Genomic DNA, 15,477 nt, shown 5'->3' with positions numbered 1-15,477 from the left:
CACCCTGGGGGCAAACAGGATAAAACTCTGCCCCCAATGAGGAGACAGGGGAAAAGATATCCCCCTGTGTTTTTGTGTTTGTGAGACTGTTTCCTTTTTTGTTTGGTGCAGGATCGCCCCTTAGGCTAGCGTTGTCAACTTTCTACTCACACAAAACCAAACATGTCTGCCCTGCCCCCTGCCCCACCCCTCTGAGTCCATGCCCCCCACTCATTCCATCCCCCCTTCCCTCTGCTGCTGACTCTTTCCACCCTCACTCACTCACTTTCACTGGGCTGGGCAAGGGGGTTGGGGTGTGGGAGGGGTGAGGACTCTGGCTGGGGGTGCGGGCTCTGGGATGGGGCCAGAAATGAGGAGTTCAGAGTGTGGGAGGGGGCTCCAAGCTGAGATGTGAGAGGTGATGAGGGCTCCAGCTGGGGTTACAGGCTGTGGGGTGGGGCCAGGGATGAGGGATTTGGGGGCAGGAGGGGGTTCTGGGCTGGGGAGGTGGAGTGGAGGGGTTTGGAGTATGAGAGGGGACTCTGGGCTGAGGCAGGGGGTTGGGGTATAGGACGAGGTAAGGGCTCAGGGCTGGGGGTGCGGGTTCCAGAGTGGTGCCAGAAATGAGGGGTTCAGGGTGTGGGAGGGTACTCTGGGATGGTGCAGGAGGTTGGGGTGTGGGAGGAGGTATGGGCTTTGGGCTGGGGGTATGGGTTCCAGGGTGAGGTCAGAAATGAGGAGTTTGGAAGATGGGAGGGGGAACAGGGCTGGGGCAGGGGGTTCGGGCAGGGGGGTGAAGGTTCCAGCTTGGGGGGGGTGGACTCTGATCTGGGGATGAGGGATTTGGGGTGCAGGATGAGGCTCTGGGCTGGGGCTGAGCGGTTCAGAGTGCAGGAGGAGGCTCTGGCCTGGGGCAGAGGGTTAGGGTGTGGTGGTGTGTGAAGGGGCTCTGGCTGGGGGTGTGGGTTCTGGGGTGGGGCTGAAGGATTTGGGGTGCAGGAGGGATCAGGGCTGGGGAAGGGGGTTGGGCCTGGGAGGGGGTCAGGAGTGCAGACTCCATGTGGCACTTACCTCAAGCAGCTCATGGAAGCAGTTGCATGTCCCCCTCCGGCTCCTATGGGGAGGTGTGGCCTGGCGGCTCTGCACACTGCCTTGTCCACAGGCGCTGCCTCCACATCTCCCATTGACTGCGGTTCCTGGCCAATGGGAGCTGCGGGGGTGGTGCCTGGGGCAGGGGCAGTGTGCAGAGCCCTGGCTGCACCTATGCTTAGGAGCCAGAGAGGGGACATGCCGGCTGCTTCCTCGGAGTTGCGCAGCACAGGAGGCTAGCAGGGAGCCTGCCTTAGCCCTGCTGCGCCGCGCCGCCAACCGGACAGTCAACGGCCTGCTCAGCAGTGCTGACCTGAGCTGCCAGGATCCCTTTTTGACCGGCTGTTCCTGTTGAAAACCGGACACCTGGTCACCCTACCTTAGGCCGACCCTGATGCCTACCCTGAAAATACTGAGAAAAGGGGGGAGACAAACACTGTCCAGAGGTGGGGCTGATTTACCCCAGGCCTGCCACCGCCAGAGGGGGAAATGCTAAGTCTGGTGAGATGAAGGAAGTGCCTTGCCACAAAGGGAATTGATTTCCTGACTGTGGAGGCTGTGCCTATGAGTGAGTGACACTAATGAGGCATGAAATCACCCAAAACAAAATGCAGAACATTTAGCATGGAATTCAGTGAAATCTGCAGAAGCATGAGAGTAAGGATGATGACTAGGTACAATAATCACAATTTCCAAGTGACAACAAAATATGATGGAACTTTGTAATTGCTGGCAAACATGAACTAAGCAACGTTAAAGAGGCAACTGGTGTCAAAACATTTAAGGCAAAGTTTTTCAAAAATAGCCACAGGATTTAGGAGCACATGTCTAATTGACTTTCAATAGGATTTGTGCTCTTCAGCCCCTTAGGTACTTTTAAAAATTTCCCCCTAAGTAACTGTTGTGACTGGCTGCAATTATCCATGATTTTAAGAAAGTCTAATTCAGATTTGTAGAGCTTGTGTGTGTGTGTGTAAGTATGTATTGTGGTAAACCCAGGACAAACAGCTACAAAAGGGGGGTAGTAATTAGTCCCAGGGGATTAAGAGACCCCTCCCTATCTACTGAGGAGAGAACCAAGGGGCAATAAGGTTCAGCTGGAAAAGGGGTTGCTTGGGAACCAATTAGGTTCAGCTGACTCCAACTACTTGGGACCTTTTTAAACCCTTCCCTGGGTGGAAGGAGGGGGGGAGTGAGAGGAGCAGGGGAGCTGCCAGGGCAGCAAGACACCAAATCTTTCTAGCAGGGAGGCTGCACTTGCTCCCCAGAAGGGAAGGAAAACAAGCACAAGGGATTGACTGAGGAGAGGAGTAGCAGAACCCTGTGCCACCTATAAGGATTCACCTTGACCCAAACCTGAGTCTCCAAGGCTAAAAAGGACTGAGCCTACTGAGGCGAACAAGGTATTTTGCCACAGTATGTCTGTATATTTACCAGCTCTACAAATTTATATGTATGTATATTAAAAACAAAAAGGCAGGACATAGCTCTCTCTGATATCTGGAAAATGCCAACCACGCTCTGGGCACTCTCCACACAATCATAGTAATAATCACACCCTACATATTTTAGGGAACTCGTTGCTTGCCATATATGCCTCTATTTTAAAAACTGTTTTTTAAGTTCTTAAATGGAGATAGGAGTTCTGAACAGTCTAATCTGCCTTTGGTTGCTTCGCTAGCAAGGCACTGTCTGCTGCTTGTTAGTGAGAGCAGTCTGCCATCTGCCGGACTACAGTAAGATGTCATCCTATCTATTTTCAGACTGCTGTTGGGTTAATGATGGATTAAAAAATTTTGTGTGTAGAGGAAATCAAGTTTTGCCCTTTACCTGCGTGTGTAAATTCTTTCTCTTTCAGATTTTTTTTTTTTTTTACCATGAGGGAAAAAACAGCAGCTTTGCCGTTTGGTGGAACGAAGCCCTACGCTGTTGTAGCGTATGTATGTACAATGTTTTTTATGAGTATAGCTCCTCAAGCAAAATAATCTATACTGGAAAAAACATTTTTGGTGGGATAGTTACATCTACAGTGAGGGCTTTTGCCTATATAAAAATGTCATAAACACCATCATACACCTACAGACATTACTATACCAGCAAAAGTTTTAAGTATAGACCTGGTCTTAATGGTTCTGCATGTAAAGTGTTTGTGATGGAAGGTGTTAGAGAAATGTAAGGTATTGGAGAGCCTTTTTTTTTTTTAAAAGGCTGAGGGGCTGTGTACAATTGTGTGCCCTAAAGTAGTGTATGCAACCACAAATCAGGAATGTATTTGTCAGTGACCCTGAGGTTTTTAAATCTTGTCTCTTATTAATGCCATTTTTGTTTTTCTTTTAATTTGTATGGTTTCTTTTTCAGGATTTTTCAGGGACTGATGGATAGTGGGATTTAGGGAAGTGTGCAAGCTTAAGAGTGCCAGCAAAAGAAGGAGGTGTAAACCTCCAAAGAAAATAGAAAGGGACAAAAGAGCAGAACTAAAGCAAGAATTATCCAGAACCAATGGGTCTATACGATGTCTTTATTATGCTCTGGATATGGATTCAATTTCTTTCCTCAAAATTTATTTCACTTGCTTTTAAATGAATTGTAGCATTTCACTATGGGCTTTATAAATTCCTCTGTATCCTTTGCTGAATTTAACTTATTCCAACAATATAAATCACAAGACAGCAACTTATGAATTTGTCTCTTGGCCAGCGCACTCTCCTGTGCCTTTGGAAGCTAGAGGCGGGTGACTACATTTTAAGATTTGGTCACTTACTAACAGAGTTCAGGGACAGGACAAGATCCTGAACTCACTTATACCGGTGTGACTAAGAGCAGGATCTGGCCCATAGTTGTCCCGTGTTTGGGACCAGAAGAAATAAAAACTAACTTGAAAGAGAAGGCAGGAATTTTCTTTAAAATCTTCCTACACTTGTGCTTTTCTAAAGTGTAATATTCATTTCTTCCAGAGGTTTAAGTGAATCTGTAATAACTTAATTAACTCAATGTTCCACATATTATATATTAAGTCTTGCAAGGATGTTCTTTTAATATGCCACAACCTACCTTTTTAATAGAATAATCTCCCAAAGGCAGGTTTCTGAGCACATGGTTGGCACTCAATAAATAATCATGATGCCACTGAGTTGAAAAATTCAGAGCTGAATCCAGATCCAGCCTTAGGGAATGGGGAAGTGTTTGAAGTTGGATTTGGCTCAAGCCAGTCTGAGAAACTGAGGGATGGTCTGTTGAAAACTGCTCTCATGGCACAGGTATGTTGCGGCATCAATAACAGCATTAAATTTCCTGTTTAGAAATTTATTTCTAGAGACAAAAGGATTAAAAACGTAGTAGGGAAAAAAAAGGAGTACTTGTGGCACCTTAGAGAGACTAACCAATTTATTTGAGCATAAGCTTTCGTGAGCTACAGCTCACTTCATCGGATGCATAAAAATGGAAAATGCACTGAGGATGTTTTTATACACACAGACCATGAAAAAATGGGTGTTTATCACTTCAGAAGGTTTTCTCTCCCCCCACCCTACTCTCCTGCTGGAAATAGCTTATCTAAAGTGATCACTCTCTTTACAATGTGTATGATAATCAAGGTGGGCCATTTCCAGCACAAATCCAGGGTTTAACAAGAACGTCTGAGGAACGGGGGTAGGAAAAAACCAGGGGAAATAGGTTACCTTGCATAATGACTTAGCCGCTCCCAGTCTCTATTCAAGCCTAAGTTAATTGTATTCAATTTGCAAATGAATTCCAATTCAGCAGTCTCTTGCTGGACTCTGGTTTTGAAGTTGTAATATCACAACTTTCATGTCTGTAATCGCGTGACCAGAGAGATTGAAGTGTTCTCCGACTGATTTATGAATGTTATAATTCTTGACATTTGATTTTGTGTCCATTTATTCTTTTACGTAGAGACTGTCCAGTTTGACCAATGTACATGGCAGAGGGGCATTGCTTGCACATGATGGCATATATCACACTGGTAGATGTGCAGGTGAACGAGCCTCTGATAGTGTGGCTGATGTGATTAGGCCCTGTGATGGTGTCTCCTGAATAGATATGTGGGCACAGTTGGCAACGGGCTTTGTTGCAAGGATAGGTTCCTGGGTTAGTGGTTCCATTGTGTGGTATGTAGTTGCTGGTGAGTATTTGCTTCAGGTTGGAGGGCTGTCTGTAGGCAAGGACTGGCCTGTCTCCCAAGATTTGTGAGAGTGATGGGTTGTAGATCCTTGATAATGCGTTGGAGAGGTTTTAGTTGGGGGCTGAAGGTGACGGCTAGTGGCGTTCTGTTATTTTCTTTGTTAGGCCTGTCCTGTAGTAGGTGACTTCTGGCTCTGTCAATCTGTTTCTTCACTTCAGCAGGTGGGTATTGTAGTTGTAAGAAGGCTTGATAGAGATCTTGTAGGTGTTTGTCTCTGTCTGAGGGGTTGGAGCAAATGTGGTTGTATCATAGAGCGTGGCTGTAGACAATGGAGCGTGTGGTGTGGTCTGGGTGAAAGCTGGAGGCATGTAGGTAGGATTAGCGGTCAGTAGGTTTCTGGTATAGGGTGGTGGTTATGTGACCATCACTTATTAGCACCGTAGTGTCCAGGAGGTGGATCTCTTGTGTGGACTGGTCCAGGCGAGGTTGATGGTGGGATGGAAATTGTTGAAATCATGGGGGAATTTCTCAAGGGAATTCTTTTCCATGGGTCCAGATGATGATGATGATGTCCTCAATATAGCGCAAGTAGAGTAGGGGCATTAGGGGACGAGAGCTGAGGAAGCGTTGTGCCGCTCATTTGAAGGTATACATTGTCTCCAAATGTGCAATAGTTATGGGTGAGGACAAAGTCCACCTGAACTTTGTGACTTTGTCCTCACCCATAACTATTGCACATTTGGAGACAATGTATACCTTCAAATCAGCAGCACTGCTATGGGTACCTGCACGGCCCCACAGTATGCCAACATTTTTATGGCCGACTTAGAACAACGCTTCCTCAGCTCTGGTCCCCTAATGCCCCTACTCTACTAACAAAGAAAATAACAGAACGCCACTAGCTGTCACCTTCAGCCCACATATCTATTCAGGGGACACCATCACAGGGCCTAATAACATCAGCCACACTATCAGAGGCTCGTTCACCTGCACATCTACCAGTGTGATATATGCCATCATGTGCAAGCAATGCCCCTCTTCCATGTACATTGGTCAAACTGGACAGTCTCTACGTAAAAGAACAAATGGACACAAATCAGATGTCAAGAATTATAACATTCATAAACCAGTCGGAGAACACTTCAATCTCTCTGGTCACGCTATTACAGACATGAAAGTTGCGATATTACAATAGAAAAACTTCAAAACCAGACTCCAGCGAGAGACTGCTGAATTGGAATTCATTTGCAAATTGGATACAATTAACTTAGGTTACCTTGCATAATGACTTAGCCACTCCCAGTCTCTATTCAAGCCTATTTCCCCTTCTTTTTTCCTACCCCCTTTCTCCCCCCCCACCTCGCCCCGTTCCTCAGACGTTCTTGTTAAACCCCGGCTTTGTGCTGGAAATGACCCACCTTGATTATCATACACATTGTAAGGAGAGTGATCACTTTAGATAAGCTATTTCCAGCAGGAGAGTGGGGTGGGGGGAGAGAAAACCTTCTGAAGTGATAAACACCCATTTTTTCATGGTCTGTGTGTATAAAAACATCCTCAGTGCATTTTCCACTTTTATGTATCCGATGAAGTGAGCTGTAGCTCACGAAAGCTTATGCTCAAATAAATTGGTTAGTCTCTCTAAGGTGCCACAAGTACTCCTTTTCTTTTTGCGAATACAGACTAACATGGCTGCTACTCTGAAACCTGTCAGTAGGAAAAAAGTAGGGTTAGATAGATGTAGGCCATCTGGTGGATTGACCCAGGCATTGCAGCAGTAGTTCTATACAGGGAAGTTAGAAGAGTTTAGCTCAAACTAGCTTCAACAGGGAAAGAAGTGAGATGAGACAGGCAAGGCTTGTGCATGGTCATGCTCATTATGCATTTTGTAATGATATTAACATTCTTTGAATACCCACAATAACATCAACAGGTTGGACTGTAATGTGGCTTTTCATTTCAACGCCACAAGGAAAGGAATAGAGGTAATGGTCGAATAAGCCAAGATCCAATATGTATAAAAGGGCAAACACCTTTTGGTACTAAGCCAGAATTGCTGAGTCTGATTCACTAGCAACAGAAAAGAACATTAACAGGTACACTACAGCAGGTAAGGAAATCCTGAACACCATATGAAAAACATTTTGTTGGCATTTGCCCATGAACACAAAGCTATTTCCTCCTTCAGCTGACTCCTAACAATATGGTAAAATCTTCAATTTCCAGATCCTGTTTTATTTTCCAAGTTCCTTCTTGAGCATCTGGTAGGTATTTGCTAAGACACAAATATAAACTTTCCTGCTGTGGAAGTGAAACTTCAAATGACTAGGAGACTAAATGGAGGGCGATTTTTTTTTTTTTAAAAAAAAGTGCTACACTGAGTAATGAAAATGAGTATCCACATTTTCTATTCTTAATATTGTGTTATAGCAGGTGCTAGAACATATAACTACAGGAGAGGAAACAGCTAAAAAAACTTATATGGGAAGTGAAAGATGGGGTGCAGAAAAGTTACATGAAAAATTACTGGGGTTGGTATGAAATTCAAGTTCAGATGGACTTTCATAGCAGGGGAAAATTCAAATATATTGAGTTAAAAATAAATCTATTTACCTTTCAGATGTTTCATGATTTTTTTTTTTGCCATAATTTTCATGGCCCATATCTTACTGTATTTCCACCTCATCACTCAACTTCTCCTGTTTTGTCCTTCAATCAAGTCACAATGCTGAATCATTAGATTATATTCTTACATTGAACTAATGTCAGGGACACAGGGCTGTGACAACACTGCAAGAACAAATAGGAGAAGGTGGACACTAGAGGAAAATATTTTTTTTGAAACATTAATATACAGATACTATATATAACAACACAATACTGAAACTGACTCATGACATTCATCTTGAGTAAACATTGCAATGAACTAATGTGTGTGTGGAGGGGTGTGCATGTGCACACATGCTCTTGCCTGCTCTTGGGTGGAATCAGAACTGTTAAGCCATGTGTCAGTAGGTCTATACTGCCAACCGCTAACACGGATTGTGGTAGGGAGCTGTGCTTTTAGACCAGGATCTAAGTTCTATTCCTGCTGTTAACAAAATGGCTACAATCTCTCGTCCTTTCTGTTGAAGTTCAACATAGCCATGGCGTGCAGCACAGTGACAACAATCATGAAGTTCCTATGTGTCTATAGATTTGTTACAGTATTAGTTTGCTCCACTTTGGAAGCCTTTCTTTAGCTTTATACGTATTTTACTTGGCAATTTCTATGAGATATTCTAAAATCATTTATGAATTGTGAAATCATGATACACTGATCAAGCTTTCACTCTGCAGCATTGATCTAGATTCTCAATTGATTTCAATGGTGTGACACCAATTTATACCAGCAGGGGATTTGTGTGGGTGGTTTTTGATGCAGCTTTTGCATGTGGGTGTAAATGATCCAGAAGTTTAATTATTTTCCAAGTTGTGCACTTGAGTTGGTTTGTATTAGTTTAAAACTGCATTACACGGGTTGTGTGAATTGCTGCTGAAGCCCTTAGTAAAACCCCGTCTTAGATTTATTTTGAAATGACTTGGTTCTTTCTTTTTAAATGTAAAGCTCTGTTTAAAATTCACTTACCATAAAAGACCTGACAAAAACATCTGCTTGTACTTTTATAGATATTTGCAAATCTGAGATGTAAACATAAACTAGAGTTGTGTGGAGACTAGTGACCTGATTTTCAGAGCACCTGCAATTCTCATTTAAGTTAATAAGATTGAGGGTGTTCTGTGCCTCTTGAAAATCTGGCTATTTGACTCATAATATCTGTTGTGTAAAAGTTCTAAACTCGATTGGGAAAGAAGATATGGCTGCATATGTTAAATTTGGGTTGTAGAATTAGTTGGTGTGCTCGGGCCTGAACTGCATGCCACTTGACTTACTCATTTAGGTACTCAAACCGTTATTCTGAGTCATTGCATAGCTCATATGTTACTTATGAGATGGAAAATTTTGTGGTCCAAGAGACGAGATACCACTTTCTGTAAAATGTGCTTCTGAAGCTGAAATGTGACAGTTTGAGTTTAGATTTTATACATACACAAAACCTTATAGGACACTTCTGTTGTTTTTTTCTACATTTAGAACATGATACATGGAGAATAGATATCTTTCTGATGTTACACAGCAGTTTTCAGCATATATCCACTGCAGCAAAACTAGACTGTTTGTTTCACAATGGATGGAATTTTTTCAGACTAGACCAACTAACTGGGACATTTTTATTTTACCTTTCCAATAAGATCACTTAGGAGCTGAATTGTTCTTTCAGTTACAGGGTTCAACTCATACTGAAGTCAATGGGAGTTGCACCTAAGAAGCTTAATGCAGAATCTGGCCTCTAATGTCCCAATATTTCTCAGCTTTGTTGAGGAACAACTAGAAATAAGGCTCAGTAAAGAAGACCAAGGACACTGGAGAAAGAAAAGGATGAACGAGAAATAGAATATGGATGGGACAATACAGGCAGCTGGTCTAGAAGTAATAGTACAGAGAAAGAAAATGATAGTTCTTTTGATATACTTGTGATAGAGCAGCAACTGGTTGCAGCTGGCTACTGGTCAATATCAGATTATTTCAAAGGTTTCAGATTCCATAGTTTACCAGGATTATATTTGGCCCCCAACCTTCCAAAATAGGGCTGGCTACAGAAATCAGAGCTGGTCCTGCAAGTGACTGGACTCTGACCTCTGGCACTGCAGAGTCTGCAGGATTTAAAGCTTCAGACTATCTGGAGGGCCCAGGAAGCGCCAGATGCAAGAAATTGCTTTAAAGTGCATATAAGGAGCCCTGAGGAGCTAGCAACACTTGCAGGTGATTGTAGGAATTGGAGTGGCCACAAACAGGACTAGATGGGACAGCAGGAGATGACAGAAATCATGAGTAGCCTTTTGAACACAGAAGACACACTCAGAGATGATAGAGAAGCCTGAACTGATGGGAAAGTCACAGTGTGTCAGGGATCATTATGAAGAAGTAGGGTAGTGCAGAAACTGTGTGAAACATCCTGGGCTGTAGAGAGAAGAGATAAGTTGGAGGACAAGGGGGAGAGCGCACACAACCTCAGAGCATCCAGGCAAGTGTAGCTGGAGAATCAGATCTCTGTGAAAGAGAGAAGTAGTTAATGGGTGAGGCTTGGGGAAACAAACATGTTTGTGACTGATTTTGATTTTTCTCTGTAGTTGGAATCTGCAACAACACACACAAACTAATTGTGGAGCCAGACCAGGGCTAAGATGTCAAATTTGCTTCTCGCAAAAAGAAAAGGAGTACTTGTGGCACCTTAGAGACTAACCAATTTATTTGAGCATAAGCTTTCGTGAGCTACAGCTTATGCTCAAATAAATTGGTTAGTCTCTAAGGTGCCACAAGTACTCCTTTTCTTTTTGCGAATACAGACTAACACAGCTGCTACTCTGAAATTTGCTTCTAAAACGTCTAGAAAAGAGAATTCTTTCAGGATCCACCCTGTGTGTGTGTGTGTGTGTGCGTGCACGCGCGCACACAGCAATGAAACTAAATGATTCTGAAAATCTTAATGTGTGTATGTTTGTGTTGCTTAGTTACTGGGCACTTTGTTGTCTCCCGTTAATACTGAGTTGCCAGAGTTGCAAGTTGACCTAACTTATGTGTTTGTTTTTTTCTGGTGGGAGATCTTAATTTTTTTTCTCCAGTGTGTCAGGAGATGAGTCACTTGGTTTTAAAAAGGTAAAATAAAACAAAATCACGTAAGGAACTGAAATGCAGTTTGTTTGCAGAGATAATCAGTAAAATAATGACAAATAGGAAAAATACAAGAGGATTGAGTCACAGAGGAACTGTACATTACGTGCTAAAAGCAAGATAAGTAAAGAGATGTCATTGCTGAGATAACTATCTAGTTTGTATTAAGAGAAACAGGCTCTTTCTGGTCTATCATAATTTGTTTCCTTTTACTCTAGCTGCGTTCATCTAATCAAGTGGTGTGGAGGAGGAAGACTGGAAGATGAGTAAACTGCTCTTAATAAATGTAAGTGGAATGAGTGCTGGTGAAAGGAACTAGGATGAAGAACTCTATTAACCACAGAATAGGGCCAGCATGGACAGTGACGATGAAAGCTGTTTCACCCCTTCTACCCCAATCTTGATCTAGAGAAACAACTTCAGAGATGGGAAGTAATTTCAGCTTTTATGCTTACTCCTAATACCTGTCACTCCCTTTTTTGGGGTGAAGGGCCTGAATCTGATATTTTATTTTGGTTTTTTTGGTTTTTTGTATAACGTGCATGCTTGTCCGCTAGAAAAAGGACAGAGACCACAGTGAGTCATTACACATCAGCCATCCAGATGCATTTATACAGTGCTTTTCATTTGGAATGATCTCAAACACTTTATAGCCTATTGATATACAATGAAATGCAGCAATCTCTAGGGTTGAACACAGCCACCACCTAATTGTAAATCTGATTGAAAATGTTCCATTGGAACTGCTTTGGGACAGGAAATGGATTTAGACTAAATTAATTTATTTTTGTGTGTGGAAAGTGTCTGCTTTCCATGGAAACATTAGGTATTTTTGTTTGAAAAATTGAATACCTGAAAAACAATATTTCAATTTGGAAATGCAGCTGCAGTGGCTCATGGGAGTTTTACTTTGGCTGCCTCATGTTCCCCCTTCTCCTCTATGGGCTGGGCTGCATCTTCCACCATGACCAGGGTCTCCAAGGTACTTCATTTCCCCTCTCCAAAAGGGAGCCCATAGTGCTTCTTGGGAGATGTAGTTTGATCAGGAACCCTGGTGTATAGAGGAGAACAGGAATTAAGGATCTGAACTATAACTCCCACTGGGCCTTGCAATAGCACTTCCAAAATATTTCAATTTGGGTTTTGGACAAAATATTTCGGTTTTCAGTTGAAATTGTTTGATTGAATTTGTCAAAATTTCCCATTGGAAACAAACCATATTTCTGGCCACCTCAACTTATTAATGTAGAATAATACTATACAAACCTTTAAGAAAAGACGTGAAGAAAATGATATCCAATAGGAGCTTCAGGGGGATTTAGATAAGCAAAATTACCCAAACTAGGACTTGATCAGGAGACTAAGGCTAACTCCCTGGTATTGGGAAAAGAATGTATAGGATGATTAATGAACACAAGGAGGACTTCAATTTTATTTTTCATTTGAGAGATGCACTTCCTTCAGCACACAGCCTCCATACACCAATCTGGAATGTTATTTTGGCAATGACTTAGAGGGAAGAGTTCTGTTTCCATCTAGTGAATCACCAACACGGTTTTCTTTATAACTTGGGTTTTCCTTAGGCCCTGTCATGACTAGAATTTTGGTCATGTTTTGTCTCCAGTTAACTGATTTCCAGTTAACTAGCACTATTGTAGACAGTCTACAAACATTAGTTCTATGACACGCAGATTTGTTGTGGGTCTGTGGCTCATGTGGCCCTAGCTAAGCATGAGGATGATTCTCAACTAGGAACAAACCTTTGTGGAGTGTTACATTTGCATTTAGAATCAAATTAGTAAATTCAATAAGATTGAAAGACAGCAAATTCAAAACCAATAAATAGAAATGATTTTATGCACACTAAACGATTACACTCTGGAACTCATTGCCATAGGATGTTGCTGAAGCCTGCGCTTAGCACGATTCAAAGTGATATTGGACATTTATATGGATAATAAGAATATCCAGGAATAAAACCCCGTATGCTTCAGGTTTTAAATCAATCTCTAACTATTAAGGGTTAAGTGGAGACTCTCCTGGAGGACAGATTATTTAAAATCTGTCTATAGCATGTTATCTTGCACTTTCCTTTAAAGCATTTGATGCTGGCCACTGTTAGTGTCAGGATACTGAACTGATACTAGCTGGATCTCAGATCTGAGTCAGTAAGGGAATTTGTATGTTCCTATGAGTTAGACGTTAACACAAAAATACAGGTTAGACAGGACCTTTAGAAATTTTCCAAGTAATGAGTTGTTCTAACCCTGCATCACTTGTGAAATCTGACTAGGTTGCATAGGAAAACTGTGGCAGAGCCAGGAACAGACCTCCACTCCTTCTGCATTCTAGTGCTGTATCTTAATCACAGATGTGTCCTTTGTCTCCATCTTGTTTTCAGAGTATAGTCAGGGAAAGGCCGTTTCTGTATTAGAATATTAGCAGGTTAATTATCTAATGGGTTTTAAACTGAATGAAATATTTGTACTCTGGGATAAATTAAGATCTAATCAGGATTTGTTAGTTCAGTTTGCTGCCATTAATGGACCTATATTTCCACTAGTTTTTGACTGGTTATTTTTCAGTGTTTCATTTATTTCTATTTACTGTTTGTATTAAGATAACATATAGGAGCCCTGTCATGGATCGGGACCCTATTGTGTTAGGGGCTGTACAAACACAGAACAAAAAGAGTCCCTGCCCTAAAGATGTTACAGTCTAGATAATTGTAGAATCCAGCACTACTGAGAGAACAGCATTCATTCAGATCCATCCTATCATTGATTTTTGTTGGTCCACGGCAAGGACTGAACACTAAAAGGACTGCTTTTTTTAGACTGCTAGAAATCTCTCTAATCTGAACTATTAATACTATGCTAAGACCTATAGAAAACACGTGGAAAAACCTGGAATGCCAGCACCAGCACTTTCTTCAGAAGATCCTCAACATAAAATGGGAGGATCGCAGCACTAATGTCAGTATCCGCACAGAGGCCAACATCTTTGGTGTTGAGGCCCTGATTATCCTGCGTCGAATGAGGTGGAGTGGGAACCATGTACGCATGCCTGAAGAAAGCTTACCAAAACAACTGCTGTGCGCCCACCTTACCAAAGGAGAAAGGAAATAGGGAGGCCAAAAGAAATGCTTTAAAAACATCCTCAAGATAAACATCAAGAGATGTGGCATCAACACCACACACTGGGAGACAGCAGCCGAGGATAGGGATAACTGGCAAAGACAGAGAGGGAACATCCACTTTTGGGGAAAATCGCCTTGCCCTGGTTGCAGAAAAACACTAGAAAAGCAAGGACCGACTACTCTCATGCAGCAATCGTGGCCCAACCCTGTCTTCCAACACCACCTGCAATATCTGCCTGTGGCTCAAGGATTGGACTCCAGTCACCAGAGCACCCATGAAAAATAAAACCCGTGAAAGAGATTGTGACATTGCACTCCATATGATTTTATGAAAATATGATGAGTGTGAATATAATGTAACTGGAATATGCTTATGCAAAAGGTCTCTTGTAAGGTATCATTACAAAGCTTATAATCTGAGTGTGGTCATCCTATTTGTATGAATGATACATTCTTGTATCTGAAACTAGAAATATGAAATATAACTCTGAGGTCCTATTGTAATTATGCAAAGTTTGGGCCATTAATGGTGGTTTGGAATCTTGTTGGCTCCCATCAACTAGGACAATTGGTTGTAAATGGCTCTGTTTACTTGCAAGCCTTCCTGTTAGTTAGACTAGGAAGAATGAAGGCTTGCAGTTTCACAGGACATGTGGCCATGTCACTTGGTACTGGAATCCATCTTAAACCTGGTGCTTTTCCATTTAGAAGGAGAAAGACAAAAGATTCCCACCTTGTGCCAAAAGGGGTAGAACAGAACAAAGAAGTTTCCAGTCATGAGAACTCCCTTAGTTATCACCTGAGCTGGAGCTAACGAGAACTCTACCAGGGGAAAGGATTGGGCCCAGAGTAGGAAGGAGTACAGTCTGTGAAAGAAGCTTATTGGAACATCTGTGAGGGTGAGATGTATCTGTAATCAGTTTCTTAATTTATTAGGCTTAGATTTGTGTGTTTTTTGTTTTGTTTTGTTTGGTAACTTACTTTGTTCTGTATGTTTATTACTTGGGACCACTTAAATTCTACTTTTTATATTTAATAAAATCACTTTTGCTTATTAATTAACCCAGAATAAGTAATTAATACCTGGGGATCAAACAGCTGTGCATATCTCTCTGTGTGTTAGAGGACAGACAATTTATGAGTTTACCCTGTATAAGTTTCATACAGAATAAAACAGATTTATTTGGGGTTTGGATCCCATAGGGATCTGGGATTCTGGGTGCAAGAGACGGGAGCATTTGCTAAGCCGTTTTCAGTTAAGTCTGCAGCTTTGGGGGCGTGGGTCAGACCCTGGGTCTGTGTTGCAGCAGATTAGCATATCTGGCTCAACAAGACAGGGTTCTGGAGGCCCAAACT

The 15,477-nt window shown here is 42.3% G+C and overlaps 1 long non-coding RNA gene across 1 annotated transcript; it reads left to right on the top strand.

Annotated features, from left to right (window-relative positions):
* Positions 1-10,675: 10,675 nt before the first annotated feature.
* Positions 10,676-15,177, top strand: LOC122462294. The gene is made up of 3 exons (XR_006284764.1): positions 10,676-10,967; positions 11,201-11,268; positions 13,603-15,177. It is a non-coding gene; the product is annotated as an uncharacterized LOC122462294 (long non-coding RNA).
* Positions 15,178-15,477: the final 300 nt, after the last annotated feature.

This window comes from Chelonia mydas, chromosome 11, assembly GCF_015237465.2.
Source record: "Chelonia mydas isolate rCheMyd1 chromosome 11, rCheMyd1.pri.v2, whole genome shotgun sequence".
Lineage (NCBI taxonomy): Eukaryota > Metazoa > Chordata > Testudines > Cheloniidae > Chelonia > Chelonia mydas.
The sequence above is the reverse complement of the archived record's forward strand: the minus strand, read 5'-3'. Positions and strand labels throughout refer to the sequence as shown.